At 33.5% G+C, this 18,985-nt stretch overlaps 1 pseudogene; it reads left to right on the top strand.

Moving 5' to 3' along the window:
- The first annotated feature begins 13,462 nt into the window (after positions 1-13,462).
- Positions 13,463-17,424, top strand: LOC108729238 (uncharacterized; annotated as a pseudogene).
- The last annotated feature ends 1,561 nt before the right edge of the window (positions 17,425-18,985 follow it).

Below are 18,985 nucleotides of genomic sequence, written 5' to 3' on the forward strand. Positions count from 1 at the left end.
ACATCCCTAGTTTTTATTATCATTTATACTGACGTCCAAGTATACGTCATCTCGCGCCCGACAGGACATCATAACGCAGGCAAAAATGTAGAGAATGAGAAATAAGCTTGGCAGTATGTAATTAGGAATGTCATCGCACGCTATAAAGATTGAAAGCGAGTTAGCTGACTTCGTAATATTATGCATATTTTAACAAAATAATTCAATAAAGTAAAGAAGATGTGACATTTTTATCAAATTAAACGTTGACAGTAATGCTTGATTTATTTAATGAATAATTACTTATTTACTAAAAATAAGATATACATTATATTGATATAAGAAAATAATTATAGATATATATATAAATATATACAGGGTGTTTCATAAAAAATATGGGCTTCACTTCAACATTAGTTAGGGGACACAAAAACAATGAAAAAGATATCGTAGTTTTATCGTTTCAATATTCAATATTTGATTATAAGTAAAAATTGTACAAGAAGATATAAATCTTCTTATTATAGATATATATAAAAAAAATAAGTGAAGCTAAATAAAAATTGTAATCCTACGTTTGTGAGTTACATAGATGTAATATAGCAAAGCAGTCTTTAATTTGTGTTGAAAATTTAAGCATGTCGAGCTTTACTGAACAACGTAATAAAAGGCTTAGCAGCCTTATAAGTACGCAGAAACGGTAAGATTTCAGAAAGCTAATCCAGTAAAGCCAATGATAAGAAACTTAATTTTGAGATCTCTACTTTACTCCTGAAAAGATAATTCGCTCTTTCCTATGTAGTATAAATTTTTCTCTACTAACATCGTACTATATTTCTGTCCTCGGATAATCGCTGATACGAACGTAATTAAGGCACATAAGAAAGATTTCACTAGACAGATGAAAGAAGGGAAATACATAAAAGATTCCATAGCAGTTTTACACTTCCCGTTTTATTAAGTTGTAACTAATTTTTCATAAAACGACTGTTCTTATTAAACGTACGGAAAAATTCTCAGAAATATCCTATGCAAGAGTACCACTTTCGCGCCGACAAAATAAAATGTACTTGCTAAAAGCTGCTGTTGAAATTCGCGGGGTAATTTCATCAGAGTTCATAAGCGTCATTAAAGTTTACGCTTTAACTTTAAAGTGCAATAAACATCGTATACCGGCATCCTCGCGAAAAGCGCCGACCTTAATCGATACACGCCGGCGCGGCGTCGTTCCGGATCGACAAACCACCGTTCCCTTGGGCGCTTTTTCCGTTCTTTCCGCTGCATCCGATCGTCGCAAAGCGACGACCAAGCTTGCTCAAAGGAACCCGGAGAACCATTAAACGATGCAAAGGGGTGACAATGGCGGTGCCGAGGCGACAAAGGCGATCGCTCGCGTTCTTTCTTCATCATTCTCTTCACTAGTTCTCTCCTAAGTTTTTTTTTCAAAGCGACAGTAATGGCTGCGTTCAGCAGAAAAAACTGATCAGTGAATTCTTTAATTTGATTGGTTCCTACACTTAGATCTAGCAAAAAACTAAAGGCAAGAACCAATCATATTAAAGAATCATTGAGCGCTCGCTAACAGTTTTTTCTACTGAACGCAACCAACGAGAATTTATTTTTTGATATAAAAAGATGATCCAAATACTTTTTTCTTTTAGAAGCATGAATTTATATTAAACTAATAAAATTGATGTCTTAAATAGTAATTTTAATACAGTACTTTTTATTTTGTATAATCTATTTTTTCTGAGTAAAGTAAATAAAATATTAAGTAAAGGAAATAATTTTTTCGTTATCTCTTTAATATATAGCATGGGATAAAAAATCTAATAAAAATAAATGTTATTACATTAAAAGATAAGAAAATAAATGTAATAATCTCCCATCCCGGGTTTTGCAATCTAATATTATTAATTCGATGTTAATAAAGAATCTAAAATTCCAAAATATAAAATTATCTTTATATTGTTAATTAATAGTTTCATAACAAATAATAAATAGAAAATAGCTACGTATAATATTCAGCAAAATATAAAATACAAAATAAAATAATTATCTTTATATTGTTAATAGTTTCATACTAAACAATAAATAAAAAATACTAATATATTATATGAAACACTCTGCACTTTATAAGTTAATAACAGATACTAAGAAATGTTAAATTATCTAACTAATACAATGTACTATTGACACATTCTACAAAGTATATTTTATTTAATTAGATTAAATTTAATGAAGATTCTGTGCGATAAGTAAATTATATCTGATCAATATACACTATTTTTAAAAATGTTGAAGCTTCTAACGTTTATAAAGATATCATCAAAATCAACAATAAGAAAATATAAAGCTCGTAATTTGCAAAACAATAAAAGAAGGTTAGCGACCATAAAGCGAATAATAATGGAAGTTTAGAGAGAAATAAGAATTAATAAAATAATTTATTCTCTGCCAATAAGAATTTAGTAGAGTATACAGAGATCATTACAGATGTAACAAATTTTGTTTTCTTCTCCTAAATTCTTAAAGAATAAATTATTTTATTAAATAATTTTTGCAGCTAACCTTAAAATTAACAATATCGCACACTCTCCGACAATCCCATTCCTCTCCTCTTCTTACTCCTCTTTTTCCTCTACTTTTTCCTTCTTTCACTTTTCTTCAAATCTTCCTACCACAGTTAAACAGAGGACAGAGAGAGAGAGAGAGAGAAATAGAAAGACCCATGAGGAACTCGCTGACCGGTTCGCCGGCAGCGAGAGGGTAAGTATCAATTACACGGGTACCTCCCGTTAGAGTTTTCCGGAAATTCGCGTAGTAAGTCAAGCCCGGGGACACTGGAACTCCGGCGGGCGAACAATGCCGGCAGACCGCGGGAGCTTTCGCATTTGCATATGAATTGGTGAAGTCTCTGCAGGTCGGCGACGTTGGCCCTGGCCTCCGGACACCTCCGACCGCCTCCATCACTACCACGGACGGCCAACGAAGGTGAACGCATACGGGCCAGGTAGTTAACGACCCGGCTGGCTGGATAGTTCGAATTACCCTGAGGAGTTGAGTTGATAACTGGATACTTGCTTGACTCTCAATAATGTTTGCTCGAACATCATGATGATACACTTATTAACGACGTTTATAACTACTTAGACGAATAGAGCGTAAAATTATGGAACTTTCTTCGTAAAAATTTATAAACGTACTCCTTAATTTCGAAAATTCTATTCAATCTTAAAATTAAACCTCTTTTTACGTTCCTTAATTAATCTTAATTAACACGCGCACATCATTTCCGCAAGGAAAGAAACGAAATCAAAGCTCCGAAAGTCTAAGACTCTGTATTTTTTTTCTGGAGAACTAACATCAACCGTATTATGTTACAAACTTATGAGACATACGGCAAAACAATGATTCGTTCTCACGCGCTGTGATTAAAGAGATCGCGTATTCCGTTTCTGTTTGGTACGCGTAATTGTCGCAACGTCTTTAAATTACATGCGGTTAATTAAAGCGCAATTACGATTCGGTCCGTGGAGAGAGCCGTCATGAAATTACATCTTATACGAGCTCTCCCTCTTTCGGTCGGGCGAATTCCCCTCAAGGCGATAGGTCCCGGAGGTTTACTTAGGCCGCGCGACGCACGGATACCGGAATGTTTGCGATTTTGCGAGCGTAAACCAATTACACGTTGCGGAGACGTGGACTTCAGGAGTAACCCCGATCTCGATCGATTCACCGTACAGACGTGTATACGTTGAACGAGATTGATATTGCTCCGCGATATATCTCGCAGCAAAATAGAGCAACGTCAAATTTGATAAAAATTTCTTCATTTAAAATAGAAACAATATATTCTATCATCGATATAAGTCCAATGCCAATTTGATAAATTAAAATTAAAAATGTACAAAAAAGAGGAGCAATTAGAATCGATGAGGGTGATAAAAGGCCTTTATAAATTGTTCTATTTTTATCAAATAAAATTTTGGCTCAAAGCTAAAACTATAAGCATAGTTTGATTTAAAATATTTCAGGATTAAATATATTTTATTATTATTACATCGATATTAGAGATGGGGCAACTTTTGTATAAAAATAAAATCATTTATACACACATTTTTCTAGAATAATCTAGGGAATAAAGAATATAATAAGAGCAGAAAAGTTTCGCACCTTTAAGTAAAAACAATTTAAGTAGTTAGATTTTATAAGAAATGAAGCCGTATGATGCAATTTTCGATCTAGAAATTCTGCATTCTGTGTAATTCTAGTAATTTACTGAATCGCATCTGATTTAGAATGAAAAGTCGCATCGTGAGCTTTTGGCCTTAATTATAAATGATTATGGCAATTTATTCGCGGATTAAATCAACTTGAATTTATCAAAGCTTATTTACCACTAATATTTGCTCCATCATCAAAAGTATATCTTTATGCAATCTTAATGATTTATTCCCGGTTTATATTCTAATCCTCTATCTTATAGTTAATTATACTCCTTAGCTTTTTTTCATTCTTTTATCACTAATATTCTTCCAACTTTACATCTCTCATCCTCTCTCTCTCATCCCTATCTCCCTGTCAATCGTACTTTATCTTTCTCATCCCCATTATACTCCCGCCTCTGGATTTATACTCTTTATTGATCTTTTTCACTAACGAAATTTTATTTCTTGCGCTTTATAATTCTGCTTTCGCTTTTCTTCTTTATTCTTCACATTTGTATGCAGCTTATTTTTCCCAACATTATCGATATTATTAATCGCATTTACTGTAAATTGAATGAGAGCAATATTCAACATATTCAATACTATAATAAATGCAATAAAAACAATAGAAGAACATGAATAATAAAAAACCTAAAATTATTTTCTTTTCTGATTAATAAACATATTTGTCGATGGATTACTCAGAACTTTCTCTCGCTTTAATCATTAGTACTAAATTCATTAATCTCGTGTAATTTACCAAACAGAGAAATCGGTGAACAATGAAATAGATACTGGCATTTCTGGAATGTACCGCGTACGTAGAAGTTGGAGGGAAATTAGTATTTCATTCTTGCAGCTACTTGTTTAAAAGGAATCCTAATTGCTCCCTCGTGTAGCCGATCTCCAAACGTATGGAACTTGCTGGAATCTTAAATGCGGATGCGCACATATGATCTTGCTACTGCGGTCAACGGTGGAAACTCATGGATAAATATGTGATTACCGCATGCCATGCATTTCGTCGGTGCATATGTATTTTTTGCCATCGCAGAGGGCTCGTCGAGACATTCACGATGCACTTTACAAGCGATATGTAACTGTGCCAGGGGACATTGCATCGCGGACGATCCAATGGGAACTTCGTCATTCATTATTCCGGCACGGTTGTATAATGCCTGAGAAATCCTGACAGTTATTACAGCGGCGTCGCAGGGATTTCTCCCTCGTCCCACTGGATTTCGAGATTCAGCGAATTACGGCAGCGGAATGGATTTACAATGTTTAATTTACTACTCGAGCTGGGCGGGATTAAAGGCGCCGCTGGAAAATTATTGGCGCATAAAACGGACGGGATGATGGCATTGGTACTCGCGGTTTCGTTACTCATTAAAATATAATTGAAGAGTCGCACAGTCAAGCGATAAGAACGTAGAAAATTTTCCATAAATAAATATTAAATTTGCAAACCTCTCAGCTGTTTCAACCCAAAACTATAAGACAGTCACAGTAAAGAAATTTATTAAACTACTGTGAGTTTACTGCACACACTCACACATATGTACATATATTGTAAATATTTCATATTTTATGTCAAAATATGTCAGAATAAAATATAAAATATCTCGTAAATCATTTAATTTTTTGATTATCCTATCTTATATTTTTTTGCATAAAATATTTTCAAAATTTGATTTACATAAAAAATACGATATATCAATTTATATGTATTTTTTAATTTATTTAAAAAAAAAAAGATTAGATGACACACATAATAAATTTCTCTGCTTGTAAAAATGATGTTATATCAACAGCATTATTTTAATTAAAAATTATCTGGTTAAATCACAAGAACAGTATTAATGAAATAAATAAAATTTTATGAAAACAAGAGTATGACGTATTTGTTTTATTAACAGTGTTATTGAATTAATAAAATTATTTTCAAATAAAATATGTTACTGTTGAAATAAAATGTATTACTTATAGTATCGTTGATATAACATCATTTTTTTCCATGTAGAAAATGCTGCATTTACATTTCTTAATTCTTATTTCTTACTAATGTATTCAAGCTCACCAGATCATAGCGTTAAAGTACAAGTAATAAATAAAGTTGCAAAGTATAAATTAAAACAATTACAACGCTCTTATCTACTGCACGTGAGTAAATCATAAATTCAATCCGCCTGGCTGACAAAAGAAAATGCAAATTTTGTTCTGGGAATGCTTGCAGTGGCACCTTACAGTTTGTCGATCAATCATGCACTTGCCACCGTGCCCCACCCTATGCGCGTTACTCTTCTGAAAGTAATTAATATAAGAAACATAGGCGGGGAGATAACGTGAACGGTAAATGAGCCGCAATTAGGGCGAGACGGTGTGAATCGGATAACGGCCCCGTTTAGATAGTGCCGTTCGAGAAGGAACCGAAGCATCAATGCCAGTCGTCCCCATCAAGCATTAACCTTTCGCCATCGAATCGCACTGAGAATGCTGTTTACAACGGACGGTAATCCTCCACGGATATTCCTAAACTTGCATTCACTTTAGCGCCGCCGTGAAAACCAATTAACTCGACGGGCCCGGTGTGACCCCAGCTGTGCCATCAGGCCGTAATCGAGACATTTGGAAAATTAGCAATGTCCCGGAAAATGCCCCTGGTCATTAGTGAAGGCGTCTCGCTACAGACATTTTGCGTGACTATATCGTGGTATACTCGACATGGTAAACTTTCCGGGAATAGCACTGAGGTGTGCTTACATGGAAATCTCCGAGCTCCAATCTAGATTCTATTCTTACGAGGAGTTAACTTTTCTCTCTTTATTCAAACTTAAGAATAAACTTAAACGTAGAGCTTGAAATTACATTATATCGTTTGACTGATTGATAAATGCAAATTTAACTGCTCGGAGCTGACGTCAAAATCTGTAACACAATAACTGACGCTGGATATGTAAGACCCATTTAACTTATGTTAATTAAAAGATACTAATTAATTTCCAAGAACCAAAATGACATAACTCATATAAAAAAGAAAAAGTACAAAGTATATTTTAATAAGAATAATATAAATTAGCAGATGTAACATAAAAAAAATTAAATTGTTTGACATTTTTGACACTTAATTGAGTGGATCCGCTCCTGTTAAATTCATAATGTCAAATTTGTTATACTCAATTTGAATTTTTAATTATTCTTTTAGGGTTCCTATTCAATATATTAACTAAAACTCAATTTATTAAAATAATGAAGTTAAATAATTTAATTCAAAAAATGTATTAAATTTGACACAATTTCAATTTATTATTAATTAAGTGCATGTGTTAATATAAACGCCGTTTATTTTAAAACTAAGAAATTTCATCGCAGAAATGAGTTAATTTTTAATCACATGTTTCAAACTGAAATAATACATTTTGCCACACTTGGAAATTAAAAATAATGAAATGTAATTTTTAATTCAAGGAGTTGACTTAAATTTTTTTTTGATCCTTTAATATTTACAATAGACCCACCATCAGCTCCGCAGAGTTTAATTTAATAAGATTTTAATTCAATAAGACCGATTTCAACGCACTGTTTCTTTATAAATAGTAAAACAACTCGTTGCGATCTGCAGTTCGCCATAGAAAATTTATGAAGATTTTCTGTGTTAAAAAAGAAAAACAATTTCGGTCTTTTTTATGGTAATATTCCTTGCCCGCAGCTTTCGTTAACACAGAACGAAGCAAATAGAGACGTCGCAAAATATGCAAACATCTAGTTACGAAACACGCGGGCAATTTCCACGAAGCTTTTGATTCGCGCGCGAAGGGGTATTCACCGACAACTCTGACGAGTAGCGACGTCTTTCCGTGATATTTCCATCGAATTTCGCGTTTTCAAGCACCCGCATCCGTCTGGACGATACGGCGTGCTCTCTATTTCGCTCTTGCTCTTGGAACACTTCTATCTCCGCGCAATTACGCGAAAACTTTCGAATGAATATCTGCCGGCAGCTCTGCGGCAGCACGAGGATGCTTCAGTTGTTTTGGGATTCCAGGCTGCGAATAAGGGTCAAGGGGATGTCCTGCGCCGCACCAAGACGTGACGCGACAAGACTCAATGCCACGCCGTATAGCGTTAGATCTTACGGCCGATGTTGAAGCTTAAGATGCTGACCCATAAACGAACGAGAGAAGCTGAGACGCGCGCGGTGAGAATAGCTGGCGAAGAGAACGGCTCGAAATTCGTAGACAAACAGAACTATTCGTCTTTCTCTGGGCGGAACAATTTCCTTGGAATTTATCCTGAAGACTCGACTGTAGTTACAGCGTGCGGAATAGTTACAATGCCTTGGCGCGTGCGCGACCGCGGATAAAAGGAAGTATCTCTGTGTCACGTTATGAGAAGCATAACGCTGATCTCTAGGATTTTTCTTGAGAGTAGCTTTTTTCGCAACCATCCAACATTGGCGCAAATTCATAAAATTGTTTAAATTTAAACTGTACCTAACACTTACATATAAATGTGTTAAGATTTATTAATTTATTATTTTAATGTAGTTGTTTGTTGAAACGTTATTAAAACAAATATTAATTACATTTCACGCACAAGCGAACAAACATATCACTAGCAATTAATAATATTGTCAATAACAATTGATTTATAGGTATATAAAGGTATAATTTATTCAAAGGTATTATAAAATCAAACATCTCATAAACAGGTAAAGGGATAGTTCGTTAAGCTAGTAACCCTGGATCATTGTATACTTAATGTGCATGCAGACTTGCTGTTAGCAAAGCAAACGAGAAGGTGAGGTGACAATCGGAAATGCGAGCATACGATCCACAGATTTTCTCGAAATGAGAAAGGGTAAAATAAAATGAAATATGGTGATTTATCGTCTAATATACGCGCCAACCAATTTGTCCTGTTTCCACGCATGAACTGTCTCGTGTCGTGAGAGCCTGTCCCGCAGGATGCAGACGGAAACATGGATTGCATTTCATAGAGTGGTCTCGATGGCCCATATGATGCGCGCGCGCGCGATGAAATTACAAAATTTGTCTGGGGATTGCACACGCAAGTGCGGCTGACATGTCCGTACCGAAGATACGCCAATAATTGTCCGCGAAATGAAATGACAATTATCGCGGCTGCTGGTGGGCGAGACTTTACTAATCGTGTGGTTGTCATGGAATTGCCAAATTACATCGTTTATATACCTTGCACAGAACAACATTCATTGTCGTTAGCGTTTAATCCCATTTCCCGTGAAAATAAATTAATAGCGATGCTTTATATAATAAATTACAATTATTTTATAATTGATTAAATATTCCATCAGCAAAAATGTGTCTCTGTTTTTCCTGATTTAACTATATTAATTTTCTAACGATACTTAAAATATTTTTTATTGTCATTTTATACAACTAAAAAAAAAGAATTTTTTAAAGAAATTCTAAAATATTGGTGAGAGACAGATTAAAAAAAAGGTAATTTCTAACTCTAATTCTTCCGCGACGTTGCCTTTAGAGCAAACAAAAATTGATGAATATCCGAAGTAAATAATTAATGCATATTATCGTGTAAAAAGCACATACGTCAACATAAATTCAGACGTAAACTACCTACTGGAATTTCTCTTACGCGTTTCCCCGCTATTTTACGTCAGCAACAAATCATATTTCCTACAATTTAATCTTGAGCCTGATTTATTGCCGTCACTTTCATAATGCAACTTCATAATTCCAAGAGACTATAAAACTCGAGAAACTATATACATAATTTGCAATCGCAGAGCTGCCGTCGTTTTCGTTCTGCAGCATTTATTCGGGTATTCTCATGATATGATAACTCTTCGTTTTATGCGCTAGATAGAATCGTGAATTTCTTCACTCAACGAGCATTAATTACTTCGAAATGAACTCTTAATTAATTTACTGTAACACATTCTAGTTACGAATAGACTGAAAGGAAATAATAGACTCATATACAGAACGTCATCCTTCTATCATACTATTTTTTAGATTCTTTGGCCAATCTGAAATTAATTCTTCCTGAAAAACCTTCTCAAGGAAAAGACATATACTGCTATGGTAAAATAATTAGCTATTAAAAATAAAGAACTTCTCGTGAACTAAGCTTGATGAAAGAAAATTGTATTTTTCAGCCAAATAAATTCGCTTTAACATAATTTCCCTCGACATTTTTCCCACTAAAATTTGTCAACACAAAATAAATGTAATAAAAAGTGGAACATTGCCGCATAGGATATATGTTCTCGAAATGTATATGACATAATATCTGCTATTAAGATTAATACGATAATGTATTTTTTTATGCTATAATAATAAAATAACAAGAATAATAAAATAATAATAATTGGGACATCACGTTCAAATTATCCGTGTACAGAGATAATAATCAAGATATAAAGTTACAATTTATAAAATACGATGTTAATAGCAAGCATATTTAATATTTTTAATATTTGTGTTAACACACACAATATTAAAGAATGGTTATTGAAAATGGTTATTGTTAAGAAAAGTTTGCAATATATTTATAATATAGACATTAATTATCAAGTATATATTGTATTAAAAATATATATTAATTGTGTCAATAATACTTCGAGGAAACAAACATTAAAATTTGCATTCAAATTATTAAAATATTTGTTACAATTGAAGTTATTACAATTTTGATGACATGTTCTTAATATCGTTTGCATTATCACTTGCTTATTTGTTATAATTTATTCGACGAAGATAGGCGAATAAACTTCAAGTTCGAAGGTTCGTAAAAAGGGGAAGTACACCTCGGCGAAGCGAAGGTGTACTTCGTCATTTCCTTTATACGGCAAGAGTCATCCACAGTAGACGAGAAATTGAGGGCGAAGAAACTGCTGTTGCCGCTGCCGTTGCTGTAGCGCACTCGCAATTAGGATGAAAACGAGGACTCTAGGCTACTCATTAACTCCGGCATGAACTGGCGAGCGAAGCACATCAACGGGTTGAAGTCGAAGAAGTAACAAGCTGGCATCTTACAGCCTGCATCGCCTGCCGCCTCCGTTCCTTTTATTTCGCCGGAGTGTCGCCGGCAAATCTTATTTAAGGCAGATTTATCGCCACCCGGCTCTGAGATCGAGGTAGGATATTACGCTGGACCCGGATGCGCCATTCACAATGCGACTCCTCGACTCAAAAAGTGTCATAACTCAAAACCTGAGCGCCTCTTCGAGCACTTCCGCCGCTCCAGCACATTGTGTGCCAGAATCTGTCCTCTTGTCGTCCCTACACCCGTATCAACCTTTCCCTTTCCTCTCCCCCCCCCCCATTTCTCTCTCGTTTCACACACCCTTCGGTTCTGCACTATCCCCCTCTGTACACGAGAGAGCAAATGGAGTCTTCCGTTTTTTGTTAATATACGCGAGGACCACTCAGTAGTATCAAGTGTTCTGCAAATTTTTTCAACACATTGTTATTTTATCTGCGCGACGTAAAGTATCGCGTTGGAATTTTCCGATGTCGGGCACAGGAAAGATCGATTTATTCGATATTGAATAGAATTTATGAAATTCATCTGGACCAATTTAATAAATCACAACTGGATATTTTTACAAATCAAAATTGAAAAATTCTCAATATTATACTCAATGAGCTTCGACAGAACAAAAAATATAATCAAAGAAATATTAAACACACACACACACAATGGATTTATGTATATATATATATATATAGATCTCATTTTCATTTGGAATAATTTATCCGAATACATAATCTATTTCATTCTATCTCTCACTTAAGGATCTCTATTAGGGCTCGCTATTATAATATTTAGTATATCCGTTTATTAGAAACGTTTTTCCGAATATACGTATAATTAACTATTATACGTTTAAACGAAAACACGTTTACACGTATAATTAGCTAATTAAACGTGCTATTATAATTAAACGTGTAAATGTTTACCTTCAAGTAAACGTTTTTTTGAAAACGAATATAAACGGATAAACGTTGTACGTTTACACGTATCTTCGAAAAACGGAATAAAATTAGAGCCCTAATCTCTATCTTGTATAGCTTGCGATGTATTCTGGGGACAGTCGTCAAATTTATTTCTTCACAGCTTGGAAGTTACGACATGGCAACGAATCATTAGTGTTTACTGCATTGTCGTAAAAGCTGCACTTCAGTTTTATAAATAACAGACAAACATGTACTCTTTATGTAATTTTGATAAGTTCGTTGAGAAGTACTAATTTTGTAACTTCATTCTAGCTTGAAGGCCTTGAATATGGCTTTTAAATGATATAATCAAACTAAACTTTGTAACAAACTGTGTTTCGCGAATAAAGTTACACTATATACTAACTGGTAGTATTCTTATCTCCCCCGTTATTTTTCCCCCTTCAGTTTTTTGAAAATTACATTCATTTTGTATATTCAAAGAACTTCTACTCTACAATATAATTAGTTATCACTCTATCTAAGAAACTTGTACTAAAAGTAGTTACGTCACATGAATATTTATATTAAATTATTTCAATAAAACAAAATAGTATTCTATAATTCCCTCTATTTCTCTAATATTTTTCTATACAGCTGCTATGAACATCCTGTACTGTTAAACTGACGAAAGCATAATACTTCAATTATTCGGTGATGCAAAAGCGATATTTGCACGATTTCTTTGTTCCGGCCATTTCTACTGTTCCATCATCAACGTCGATTCAGCCCCCGGGTATATCAAACGGGAACTTGCGTAAGGAAGGACGCGCATTAAGAGAAATGGACCGTGGGGAGTAGTTTTTCGATGTGCCGGTACAAAATCCAGCATCATGACGTGAGCGTTGTCGCGCGTGACGACGGGCGTTCGATGTTATCGATCGCCGGGCATCCTGATCGATACGCGCGTGTCGCAGCGCAAAAGAAACGAACGAGTCCGACGATCCATTTTTTCGCTCTTCTTCGGCAACGAGCGGGCTCCATTAGTCCGGGATTGGCCGATGCGCGCTTCAGTGAGCACCGTGGTGCTTTTTGCGCCGGCCGGACTGGTTGAATAATTGTGTTTTGCAACGTCCGCGGGAGCGCTTAGTCGAACTCTCGGGCATGGATCCAAAGAAGAATTAAGCAAAGAGGGAACTTGAAGCGCAGATCTATAAAAGGGACAATAGCACCGGATGAATCGTGTAGTTTTTGGAACGATCGCGGATCGCACGGATCAATCAGGCGTTTGCGCGAAAGGGGACACGATCTGCGACAGTAATTGGCATCATGACTTTCGAAGTGAGTGCATATCCTGCGATATTATCTCACGTGTCACCTTCACACCGCATGCCAACTTTAGCACTTCTTCGCAGAAAGTCATTAAAGCCGCATGTGTCAGCACATTTCGATCTTCATACAATAGAAAGCGGATATGTTCGAGATATGATTACAGTTAAAATTGGAATCAACAAATCTACTGTTTCATTCTCATTATATGTTATATAAAACGTTAATTTTTCCTGTTTTTCTTAATTAAAAAATTCTTTAACAAGTACCATTATATTTTAAGAGAAAGTTAGAAGTTGAAAGTTTTAAGCAAGGAGTTTATAAATAGTTGAACAAATAATTAAAGAAATTATGTCTGTAAGGAAAACACAAAAAAATATGAGTGCAAGAATTTTCATGTAACGTATAAAAATAAAATAATTTATATCTTTTAAACTGTTTCCAAGAAAAGTGTTCTTAAACATGAATAATAAAATGTACATTCTGAAAGTGAAACATAAAATGATAGATGAATGCAAATGAAATGGTAGATAAATGCAAACATTTTAATAATAGGTTTTGCTTAATATGAACGATGTATTTTAATTAATTTTCCCCCCTTAATTAATAATTTAATTATTAAATATTTTCAATATAAATATTGAAAAATTACATCTTACATTCTTCATTCTTTTATGAAAAATTTGTGCTATTATCTTTCTTACTTTATATAGTTTATATTTCCTGTTTTCTAACAATTAATTTAACTTTTATTTTCTCTTTTATATTTTGTTAGAGTTGTGGATTCTTTACTTAGCTGTTTTCTTTTATCCGTTTAACATAATTCGCTTACCTTCCTGTCTTCTATTAATCAATACAACCTGTCATATCATCGCAACTGAATCTTTGTGTATAATTCTGTAATTCTTATCTTTCTAAGGATTTTGTCTAAGTTGCTGTATTCTTTTTTTGTTATGATTTCTTTCTATTATTTAAATCTTAATATGCTTCAACATGTTGCTACTAAATTATTTTAAAGTCTTCTAAATTATAAAGCTCATATATTCAATTTACAGAATTACAATTTGATTAACGAGATCAATAAATTTCAGCTCGTTCTATTCGTATCGATGCTTTCAACGTTACTTCTGATCGATGCAAAGCCGGAAAGACTTGCACACTCTTTACACCGAACACGAAGTCAGTTGGAATGACGACGACGGTTCTCATGAAGATTACGTCGCTCAACCCCATTATGCCTTTTCATATGGGGTCGAAGATTACCATACGGGCGATTATCACGGTCAAAAGGAGCACAGAGATGGTAGGTTTGCGTAGTTTGAATGGAGATTAATCTCCTGTACTTTAGGAGGATTCCCTTCTTGTCGTCTCGTATCTACTGCGAAGTGGGGAGAATAAGAATAACCTACTTACGTACGCAGAATCGCGATGCTGAGCTCCGAGGGAGAAAAAGCTGACAAATGTACTGGGGTGAACGTAGGACAGACTGATTGTGTGAATAAAAGTGGCAACGTGACCTTTGCTTGAGCAATTTTATAATGTTACTTTTGGAATACTGAATGGAAACGCGCGGCATAGTAATTCCTTTGATTTGACTTATATATGCTTCATCGAACGAACGATCGACAGTGTTAAGAATATTTCACTAATGCCGTTTGCCGATGTTGAAAATGATTTTGAAGGAATAAAAGAGAACTTTAATGCGATCGTACCTGTGTTGCCATTTGCTCCTAATTTCAATATCATGTATTTTACATAGAAAAGATTATATACATTACTTATGTATGAACAGAAAATTTCCTCTGATTTCCTGTAATTTTTATTTTAAATACAATTATTTGTAAAGTTTATATCGTTCCCTTACTTTAAAAGTAATACAACTCAAAAAATAGGATTTATTACTATATAAATGAGTTAGGTAAGGATTACTCTATCAATCATCAAAAGTAAATTAACTCTTCATAGTCTGTCCGTCAAACAGCACTTGTGTCGTTCTTAAAATTTTCAAAGAGATCATAATATATATGTTCTACAAGAATATATTTTAAATAGATTAAATAGTGTCATTTTTATAAATAAGAAGGATAGTCTTCTACAGAAACATAGTTTTTTCGAGTTTTAGTAATCGAAGTTTGTGAAGAAGTTAAATTATTTTATTTTAAATTTAGTCATTTTAGTTAATCAAGATAAACATAAACTGTTGGTCATATTTCGAGTTGTATTACTTTTGATGAATTATTCCGGATTTGTTATAATGATTTTTATTGAGCATTAAAACTGTCGCTCAAAAAGAATGGTTTTTTAAAGATCATGAAACAAAAATGTCAAAAATGACACATTTGATCATTTTTTTTAAAAGTATATTCTTTTCGTCAATATTATTTGATCAATCAATAATTTTATGTTAAGTCAAAAAATAGTTTTTCCTCTTTTAGGAAAACTATTTTTTGAGCTGTGTCACTTTTAAAGTAAAAGAACGAGATATATATATATATATGTATACATACATTTCGTTTTATAATCAGTCTGTCGTGTATATAATAATCGCAATTCAGCCACTTGCTTTAAAAAAGCAAATGCCGTCAAGATGAAACGAAAATCTTCATAATATCAAAGCAGATATCGTTTTTAATCGTCTCGTTTTTCATAATTTCGTAATAATATTTTTACAAGGCCTGACTTTCTCTATACAAAAATGAGATCATCGAGCGTCGTCAAGTTTTAACTGGAGCGAGAGATTTCGTAGCAACGCGCCGAGAGAAAAGTTAGGAAGGATAAAAGTGTACTGCTAAAAAACCACGCTTCAGTATTCCCGCCTTCAAAGGCAGACGCGCACCGGCTGAAAAGTTTATAACCATATAAAGCTTAGATAGCAGCTATTGATAGAAGAGTCTCTGAGCAACTGCAAACGCGGTATTCACCAACGCGAAACTAATTAGAATAACTAGGGCCAATTACAAATCTCGTTTACGTTATATTTTAAAGAGCGGAAATATGATCTAAATTTAACAACGTGCATTAAAGCTGTCGCTGAAACGGGTTATAAGAAATTCATGTTTTAATGGTGGATTAGCGGAAATCCACAATTGTATAGATTAAACACGTGCATATGTAAAAACATCAAATTAAATTGCAGTTAATCAATTATTACATTTAATAAAATAATCCCGTTTAAATAATTTTCTTTATTCAATGTTTGATGAGCGGCATGTTTCTACATTTAAGCTGTACTACATACATCGGTTGTACTACATAAAATCCATCCACAAAATAATAGAATTATAATAAATATATTATGAGTCATCAATCACATAAGCGAAATTATTTATACAATATATCTCTAATTTCCGCATTTATTAATTTTGAATTTACCTGTATATGAATGAATTCAACAAGCGAAACATATAAACATGAGATTATTATCTTGATTAATGAATCTTTTTATAATTTTTCAATTAAATAAAAAATTCATACACATAAAACATTTTCTGAACATATGAAGGTATTTCCATCAGTTCATATACTTTTTAATAACATAAATTTAACCGTGATAATTCATTTTAGTAGTTTATCTCTTTTTCATTATAATTATTTAAATCTTTTTATATTATCATGTAAAAAAATCATCAATGGAATGGTTATAAATTTCTAAAAAGAGCGAAAAGCTAGTTTTATATTTCGCATTTATCTATATAAAACTCAATTCGTCTTCATAAAAAGGAGCGATAACGCATGTTATCCCAAATGTGCCAGCTTTGCGTGGGGTAACGCAAGACAAATAACTTGTACGTCGATGTTTTGCAGGGTCGGACGTGTTCGGGGAGTATACCGTGAAGGAAGCAGACGGTAATATTAGAACGGTGAAGTATCGCGCGGGCAGGGACGGATTTCACGCCAAAGTGCTTAACAGCCACCGAGACGACCGTCAACAAGACGTTGATCATCATTACGATCATTATTAGTCCCACGAGGCTGGACACTGTCACCTACCGAACTCAGCCGTTTTTCACCATGCGACACTTCGTTTCCTTTTTTATATCCATTAGCTTGGTTGAGTAATCATCGACATCTCATTTACGTTGCACTCATTAAAAGATTGGTTAAGTACCTTAACATTTTCGTTTCCTACAGTTTTTCTTAGTGAATCACTTGTCTAGTTTTACGGCTAGTTTCATAACAGAGTCATTATCACGAAAGTCTTTCGATATTACGAAGTGACCTTAAAATTGTTGCGAAAATTCAATAAACTGGTCAATTAGCGAATTGAATTTCTTTAGAGGAAATTATTATTTCTTCTGAGGAAATGTGCAGCTGATTGTAATCAGAGACATTGGATTGTTAATTGATCAATTTCCGAGCAAAATCGTCCGACCAAAGAAATATTCTTGCGAAAATGCACCGTGTAATTCACTGTCTGTATTTTTATATAGTCTTCTATAGCTTAAGTCAAGACAGATTATTATTACAGAATGATTTGAAATGAATGAACAAATTGTACTGACGATTTATAAATTAAAAGTCTCTTTATTCTATAAAAAGAATCTATAAAATGAATATCTTTGTTTTTAGATAATAAATATGGAAACTAAGATAGAAAAATGTGTACTTAATACATATTTATATCCATTGTTAACAAATATTTAGATGTATGACGCAAATATTTAAGTATGCATTATAAGATGTAAGATATACGCTACTAATATATCTTATATCATATAATATACAATACTTATATTTTAAACATTTATTAACAAATATAAATATAACAAATATAAATATAAATTAGCAATATAAACTAAAAGTAAATAAATATCTTTTTGTCTCTAAATTTGTGCATTGCAAAGATTGAATCACGTTATTGTTCTCGTGGAACCAGATATAAACGGATTTCGAGAATGCATTCGCATTCTGTTCTCTTGTCTCAGCCCTAACACAATCCTCGTCAAACGCTAAATGATTACCACGTATTGCAGTGAAAGCGTATCGCGATAGGCATTCGGCAAATAGACGTAATATTCAAAATTCAATTTGTTAGACAGCCTATACAAGCGAGGTATTGTTTGCTTCAAATTACTTTCCGTCCTCCTGTAAAGAGCACAAACTAGCTGGAAAACCGATATACCGAAACAGTTATAAAACCGACGAAATTCCAAAAGATACAATGTTTTTTAGTAGAATTGACGAACAATTTGATTAAACTGTTGTCATACTAAACTTGTAAAGCAATTAAACAGCTATTTTTATTTAAATTTTTTAGACCAGATTTTATTCTTTAAATAAGCAAATTTAATGTGCGATAATATTTTATTCATCAAAATTAATTTAAAATGTAAGGAACGAAATATTTAATATTTATTTATAATTTGTGAAACGTTAAATGTTTCATGATGGCAATAAAATAATTGGCTAGCGAACAGCACTCAATTACAGCAACGGATCATTCTGATCCGAAACGAAAATTTTTGGACAATAGTACAATGTTTTTGTGTGATTGGTATTACGAGATTCTAAATTGTAAGTAAA

Source organism: Mycetomoellerius zeteki, unplaced genomic scaffold, assembly GCF_001594055.1.
Source record: "Mycetomoellerius zeteki isolate Tzet28-1 unplaced genomic scaffold, Tzet1.0 scaffold709, whole genome shotgun sequence".
Classification (NCBI taxonomy): domain Eukaryota; kingdom Metazoa; phylum Arthropoda; class Insecta; order Hymenoptera; family Formicidae; genus Mycetomoellerius; species Mycetomoellerius zeteki.